The sequence below is a fragment of the Mus caroli genome, chromosome 18 (assembly GCF_900094665.2).
Source record: "Mus caroli chromosome 18, CAROLI_EIJ_v1.1, whole genome shotgun sequence".
Classification (NCBI taxonomy): Eukaryota; Metazoa; Chordata; class Mammalia; order Rodentia; family Muridae; genus Mus; species Mus caroli.
Window position 1 is genome coordinate 14,462,600 of NC_034587.1, and position 7,663 is coordinate 14,470,262.

Here is a 7,663-nt window from a genome sequence, read left to right on the forward strand (position 1 = left end):
GAAGTTTTCTATCTTTGTTGGGTCTTTTTGTGGTTTAGGTATCAGAGTAATTGTGGCTTCATAGAATGAGTTGGGTAGAGTACCTTCTGTTTCTATTTTTGGAATAGTTTACCTCTGCTCTGGTTTATCCTTCTGTCTCACTGCACATCTGATTCTGACTCTGGTCTCTGTCTTTGTCAGCCTGTCCATGTGTCTCACCACTTGTGCTTTGTCCTTCTGCCCATAATGCTTCCTATTTCTATACAGCAACCCTCCTCTTGCATGCCTCTCCTATCTCAGACCTCTCTCTAATCCCCTTCATCTCTATTTCCACCTATTCTCACTGTTAATCTCTCTATTTGTCACTGCCATCCATCTCTCCTGAGTGTGCTGAAACTTTGTTCTTCCTTACCCTCAAGATCTCCTTGCCTAAATTCTCTATGGGTTTAATCTTTCTCTCTTCTTTCCAGACCTCTATCTGTGCACATCTGTCTTCCTCATCCTCTTTCTTCATTTCTTAGCTCAATTCTTAGCAGTCCCTTTCTTCCTCCTCCTCTGTACTTTCTTATCACCCTGCACTAACTTTCTTACTGACTTGTCCTGCAAAGCCTTCTAACTTTTGTTTCTACCTGTTACCTTGGTCAGATTTGTGGAGGACTTCTCAGCCCCATAGAATGAGACCCACCATTAGAGCCTGGCAATAGACTTTCAGGTGCTCCCTACTTTCCTTGAACCCAGCGTCCATGTTGATAGGCAGCTGAGAGGGCCTCCCATTCATGCCCTGGATGTTCTTCTTAGCCTCTAAGAGAATTCTTTGCCTTTCCACTCAGTCTGGCATGGTGCACCTCGGGGTCAAGGCCCCATGCTAGTGGTCTCTGGTGAGGACTGCTTCACCTGAGCACACCCCACAGAGGATCTGCACCTCAGTCGGGTGTGGAGGGGGCCTCGCAGTGTTGGCATGGGGGCAAGCTCACCCCTCAGCACCATGGCAATGGCAAGTGCCTCTCTTCCCCTTGCTCAACCTCACTCAGCCTTACTCCACCTCGTTGGGCCTAGTACATAGTACAGCCCAGATGGGAGTGCAAGGGGAATGGGAATGAAAATGGGGGTGGGGCTGCCCGAGGAGGCATAGGAGTTCAATGGAGGGAAGGCAGAGCCTGCCACCTGAGGCTATGCTCCAGCCGTGCTCCCAATTTGCCACTTTGGGTCACTGATGTCTCAGGGACCGCCCCTCATCTGTTCTGGGTCCATGAGAGCAGCTGGTAGTCTGCCACCTTGGAGATCCAAGGATGGTGGCTGCACCTGCACCCTATTGCCTGCTTCCTGGAGTTGGAGAAAAGGGGGAATAGGGCCGTGATGGAGGATCCGAAAGGAGGTCAACATGAGTTTCTGACAGGATTTTCTTAGGCTTTTCCCGGAGGACATAAGTAGCAACCAGTAGTGGACCTGTGTATGGGATTAAAGGGCAGGCCTAGAGGGATAGGTAGTGTCTGTCCCACGATTCTCAAGACAGTTGTCAGTCCAAGTCCAAACACAGAGACACACCAAGGCTCACAAGACACACAAAAGAAACTATCCAGGCAAAGTGTCACAGTAATACCACAGAAAACAAATAAGACAAATAAAACTTATACATGGCATCCTAGATGCGATCCCCACAGAAAGTTGATACTATCCTACCAGGTAGTACCTGCCTCCTAGCTACCACTGGGACCAGGAGGATTGCCTCTGATCCACCCTCCCAGAAGGAATCTGTAGTGTCTTCCAGTTTCCCGTGGCCGTGGCATCTCACATGTCTGTGTGTCAATACGACCATCCATATGGGTCTCTCTCAGGAGAGAACCCCAGAACCTGAGTCCTAACCAGCCTCACAATGACAAACACAGACAGTGGACACTGACCAGACAGACAGGTATGTAGGCAGGCAGACCGGCAGGTAGACAGACAGACAGACAGACAGGGATTCCACTTTACCTTGCTTGAGCAGTCCTCCAATGCAAAGTGTCTGGGTCCTTCTGAGGAGGATCTTCCCAGGCAATGCACCAAAATTTGTTGTCCACCAAAAGACTCACTCACAAAGATCACAGAGACCAACATCTCTGCAAACTGCAAGTGGTTTATTATTGATCCAATGCTTTGGGTACCCTTTACGCCTTCAGCATGCAGACAAGAGGAGAGAACCCGAACAAAGTAAGAGCACACTTTTTATTCCTTGTAAGGGGCAGATTTAGACAACAGGGCTAGCTGGCTTATTCTCATTGGTGTAGCAAGTAACCCTTTCAGGCATTAGTTAGTTTGCATAGGGTGACTACCTTTGGCCTATTCCCTCACTCTACCTGTCCTTATGTTTTTTTCTCAGAACTTAGTACGAGTTGGGGCAGGAGAATTTTTTCTGAGAACTGCTATTTTTGTTATGGTTATGTTTCCAAGAACAGCTAATCTTGTTTTGGAAGCTGTCCCTTCAGATGCAGGAAAGGGCTAAGTGGTCTTGAATTTATTTTGGATTCTACAGACTGAATAACATTGAAAGTTCAAGTCTCAGCCTCATGGTGTCAGCAGTTAAAATAAGGGGATTAATTGGGAAAGAAAGGAATCCTACAACTTGGGATGTGGGAAGATCCTGTTGAAGCTCAGAATTTTGAGTCTTCAGATTCTCAAGGGTTTGACTCACCTGAGGAAGTAGTGCCCTCAACCCCACCCCTTGAAATAATCCTTCCCCATGTGAAGGAATTAACTCCCCAGAGTCTGATAAACCAGCAGTGACTTTTGCTGTAGAAAATGCCATACAATATTGATGTTTTTCAAGGCCCACCAATAGTTTCTTCTAGACTGATAACCAGACTCAAGGCAGAACAGGCCCTTAGACTAGAGTTAGAAAGTGTAGTCCATGAGGAAATTCTCTACACTACAAAGGAGCTTAATTAATTTGCTAATTCAGAAGTCTGGGGAATATATGTGGGAATGGATTTTAAGGGTGTGGGATAATGGTGGAAGGAACATAAAACTAGAGCAGGCTGCGTTTATTGACATGGCTCTCTGAGTGGGGATTCTAGGTTTAATATGGAAGCTTGCACAGTTAAAAAAAAAAAGGTGTCAGAAGTTTGTTTGAATGGTTGGCTGAAGTGTTTATCAAAAAATGTCCTACTGAAAAGAAATTGGACATGCCTGATATCCCTTGGCTTAGTGTTGATGAAGAAATTTTAAGGCTTAGGGAAATTGCAATGCTAGAGTGGATGCATTGTGTAAAACCTAATCCTCTATAATAGGAAGGTCCAGAAGTTATGCCCTTCACCAGTCCTATAAGATAAAAACTGGTGAGAGGGGCACGAGCATATTTGAAGAGTTTTGCTCTTTCCCTTTTCCTTGTGCCAGCTCTTGGTTGGAGATGCTGCTGCTCAATTAGGTGAATTAAATTCAATGGGTTTAATTGGGCCCCAAGGTAACAAGGCCCATGTGGCAGCAGTGAATCGGCAGAGACAGCATAGACAAAACAATGTTTATAATGCCATACCCTGTAATGGTCAACATAGGAGAGGTGAAATTTATAATGTCATGATTCATTTGGACCTTTGGCACTGGCTAATCAATCATTGTGTTTCCAGGAACAAGATAGATAGGAAGCCTACTGCATATCTCTTTGATCTGTATAAGTGGAACAATTCTCAAACAAATGAAAGAAAGGTTACATTGGATTGTGGCAAAAGGGAGTCTCAGCCAGTGAATCAATTTCCAGACTTGAGCTAGTTTTCAGATCCAGAACCACTTGAATGAAGGTGTGGCCCGGTTCCCCTGTGGAAGGATCATATTAAGACACCTAAAAGTTTTGCTGTTAGCCTTTCTCCAGTTCTTCCACTGAGGGACCTAAGGCCTTTTACAAAGGTGACTGTATACAGGAGGAAAGGAAATAATCAGACATTCCAGGGTCTATTGGATACTGGTTCTGAATGGACACTGATCCCCAGAAATCCCAAGAAACATTGTGGCCCTCCAGTTAAAGTAGGGGCTTATAGAGAACAGGGGTATTAATCAATGGGGTTTTGACTGATGTCTGACTTACAGTAGTTCCAGTAAGTAACTGAACACATCCTGTGGTCATTTCTCCAGTTCCAGAATGTATAATTGGGATAGATATACTCAGAAATTGGCAGAATTCTCACATTGCTTCCCTGACCTGTGGAGTGAGGCTATTATGGTTGGAAAGGCTAAATGTAAGCCTTTAAAGTTGCCTCTGCCAAAGAAAATAGTGAATAAAAAAGTATCGTATTCCTAGAGGAATTGCAGAAATTACTGCCACTATCAAAGACTTGAAAGATAAAGGGGTGTTGCTTCCCATCATATCTCCCTTTAATGCTCCTATCTGGCCAGTGCAGAAGACAGATGGATCATGAATAATGACAGTTGACTATGGAAAACAAAATTAGGTAGTACTCAATTGCAGTTGCTTTAGCAGATGTAGTTTCTTAAGCAAATTGGCACATCTTCTGGTACCTGGTATGTAGCTATTTATCTAGCAAATGCCTTCTTCTCAGTACCTGTCCATAAGGGCCACCAAAGCAATTTTCTTTCAGTTGGCAAGGCCAGCAGTATACCTTTACAGTTTTGCCTCAAGGATTCATTAACTCTTCTGCCCTCTGTCATAACTTAGTTAGAAGGAATTTTGATCATTTGTCTCTTCCACAAAATATCACATTGGTTCACTATATTGGTAACATTATGCTGATTGAACCAAGTGGGCAGGAAGTAGCAACCATTTTGGACTCATTAGTAACAAATATTGATTGAACCAAGTGGGCAGGAAGTAGCAACCATTTTGGACTCATTAGTAACAAATATGCGTATCAGAGGATGGGAAATAAACCCAACCAAAGTTCAAGGACCATGTATCTTAGTGAAATTCTTAGAAGTACAGTGGTGTGGAACATTCAGATATATTCCTTCTAAGGTGAAAGATAAGTTATTGCACCTGGCCCCTCCTACCACCAAGAAGGAAGCACACCATTTAGTGGGTCTATTTGGATTCTGGAGACAGCACATTCCTCACTTGGAGATTTATTATTTACCCAGTGACTGAGAAAGCTGCTAGCTTTGTGTGGGGCTTGGAACAGAAGAAGCCTCTTCAGCAGGTTCAGGCTGCTGTGCAGGCTGCTCTACCACTTGGACCATATGACCCAGCAGACCCGATGGTACTTGAGGTGTCTGTGGCTGATAGAGATGCTGTTTGGAGCCTCTGGCAGGCCCCTGTAGGTGAATCACAGAAAAGACCTTTGGGATTTTGGAGCAAAGCTCTACCATCATCTTCATACAACTATTCTCCCTTGAAAAACAGCTCTTGGCCTGCTATTGGGCCTCAGTGGAAACTAAAGGTTTGACAATAGGACACCAAGTTACTATGCAACCTGAACTACCTCTACCTATCATGAGCTTGGTACTATCAGACCCTCCAAATCATAAAGTAGGAAATTCACAGTAGCAGTCTATTATCAAATGGGAGTGGTATATATATATCAGGCCAGAGCAGGTCCTGAACGCACAAGCAAGTTACATAAAGAAGTTGCTCAAATGCTTATGGTTTCTACTTCTGTTACAATGCCATCTTCTGCCAAGCATGCACCTATAGCCTCATGGGGTGTTCCCTGTGATCAGTTGAATGAAGGAGAGAAGACTAGGACCTGGTTTACTGATGGCCATGCACATTATGCAGGCACCACCCAGAAGTGAACAGCTGCAGCATTATAATCCCTTTCTGGGACAACCCTGAAAGATACAGGTGAAGGAAAATCTTCACAGTGAGCAGAATGTCAGCCAGTACAAATGGCCAGATGCACGATTATTCACTGACTCATGGGCTGTAGCCAGTGGATTGGTTGAATGGTAATAGATTGGAAAGATCGCAATTAGAAAATTGGTGAGAAAGATATCTGGGTAGGAAGTATGTGGATAGATATCTCCAAATGGGCAAAGGATGTGACGATATTTGTGTTCCATGTAAATGCTCACCAAAAGGTGACTTCAGCTGAGGAGGAGTTCAATAATCAAGTGGATAAGATGACCCATTCTGTGGACAGTTAGCCTCTTTCCCCAGTCATCCCTGTCATTGCTCAATGGGCACATGAACAAAGTGGCCATAGTGGCCAAGATGGAGGTTATGCTTGGGCTCAGAAACATTGACTTGTACTCATCAAGGGTGACCTGGATATAGCTGCTGCTAAATGCCAACAGCAGAAACCAATGCTGAGCCCCAGATATGGCACTGTTCCTCAAGGTGACCAGTTAGCAACCTGGTGGCAGGTTGACTACATTAGACCACTTCCTCCATGGAAAGGACAATGCTTTATTCTTATTGGAGTAGATAGTTATTCTGGCTATGGATTTGCCTTCCCTATATGTAATGCTTCTGCAAAAACCACCATCTGTGGACTTGCAGAATGCCTTATCTATAGTCATGGTATTCCACACAGTATTGCTTCTGACCAAAGAACCCATTTCACAGAGAAGTGCAACAGTGGGCCCATGATCATGGAATTCACTGGTCTTAAGATGTTCCCCATCATTGTGAAGGAGATGGTCTGGTAGAAAGATGGAATGGCCTTTTGAAGACACAGTTACAGTGTCAATTTTGTGGCAACAGCATGGAGAGCTGGGACAGAGTTCTTTAGAAGGCAGTATATGCTTTGAATCAGCATGCTATATATTGTACAGTTTCCCCCAAAGCCAGGATCCATGGGTCCAGGAATCAAGGGGTGGAAAGGGGAACAGTTCAGCTCATGATCACTCCTAGTGACCCAATATGAATTTTTTTGCTTCTTGTCCCCAAAACTCTAGGTTCTGCTGGCATAGAAGTTTTGTTTCAGAGGTGGGACTCTCATACCAGGAGCAACAAGAAACATTCCATTGAACTGGAAGCTCAGATTTACCCCAGGTCATTTTGGGTTTCTAATGCCCTTAAACCAACAGGGTAAGAAAGGAATAACAGTATTAGGAAGGGTGATAGATCCACACTACCTTAGTGAAATTGGCTTGCCTCTCCATAATGGAGAAGAAGGATTATTTCTGGAGTGCAGGAGATCCCATAGAGCATCTCTTAGTACTATTATGTCATGTGATTAAAGTCAATGGGAAACTACAATAGCCTAATCCAAGCAGTATGCCAAAGGACACAGACCCATCAGCAGTGAAGGTATGGGTCAGTCCTCCATGAAAAGTGCCAGGACCTCTGAGGTGATTGCCAAGGGTGAAGGAAATACAGAATGGGTAGTAGAGGAAGGTAGTTATAAATACCAGCCAAGGCCATATAACCAGTTGCAGAAATGAAGATTATGAATGCCTCTATCTTTTTTTAAATTTACTTTATTTTTAATTTATTTTCTACACTCCATATTCTATCCCTTGCCCTCCATCAACCCTTCAACTGCTCCACATCCCACACCTCCACCCTACCCCTCCCTGTCTCCCCGAGGATGCTCTCACTGTACCCTCACCCCATCTGACCTCTAAATCCCCTGGGGCTTCCCCCATCTGACCTCTAAATCCCCTGGGGCCTCCATTCTCTTAAGGGTTAGATGCATCATCTTTGAATGAACAAAGACTTGGAAGTCCTTTTCTGTATGTATGTTTGGGGCCTCATATCAGCTGGTATATGCTGTCTGTTTGGTTTGTTTCCAGTATTTGAAAGATCTCAGAGGTC

The 7,663-nt window shown here is 44.3% G+C and overlaps 1 pseudogene; it reads left to right on the forward strand.

The window, feature by feature from the left end:
* The first annotated feature begins 2,586 nt into the window (after window positions 1–2,586).
* On the forward strand, window positions 2,587–7,290 carry LOC110285117 (annotated as a pseudogene).
* Window positions 7,291–7,663: the final 373 nt, after the last annotated feature.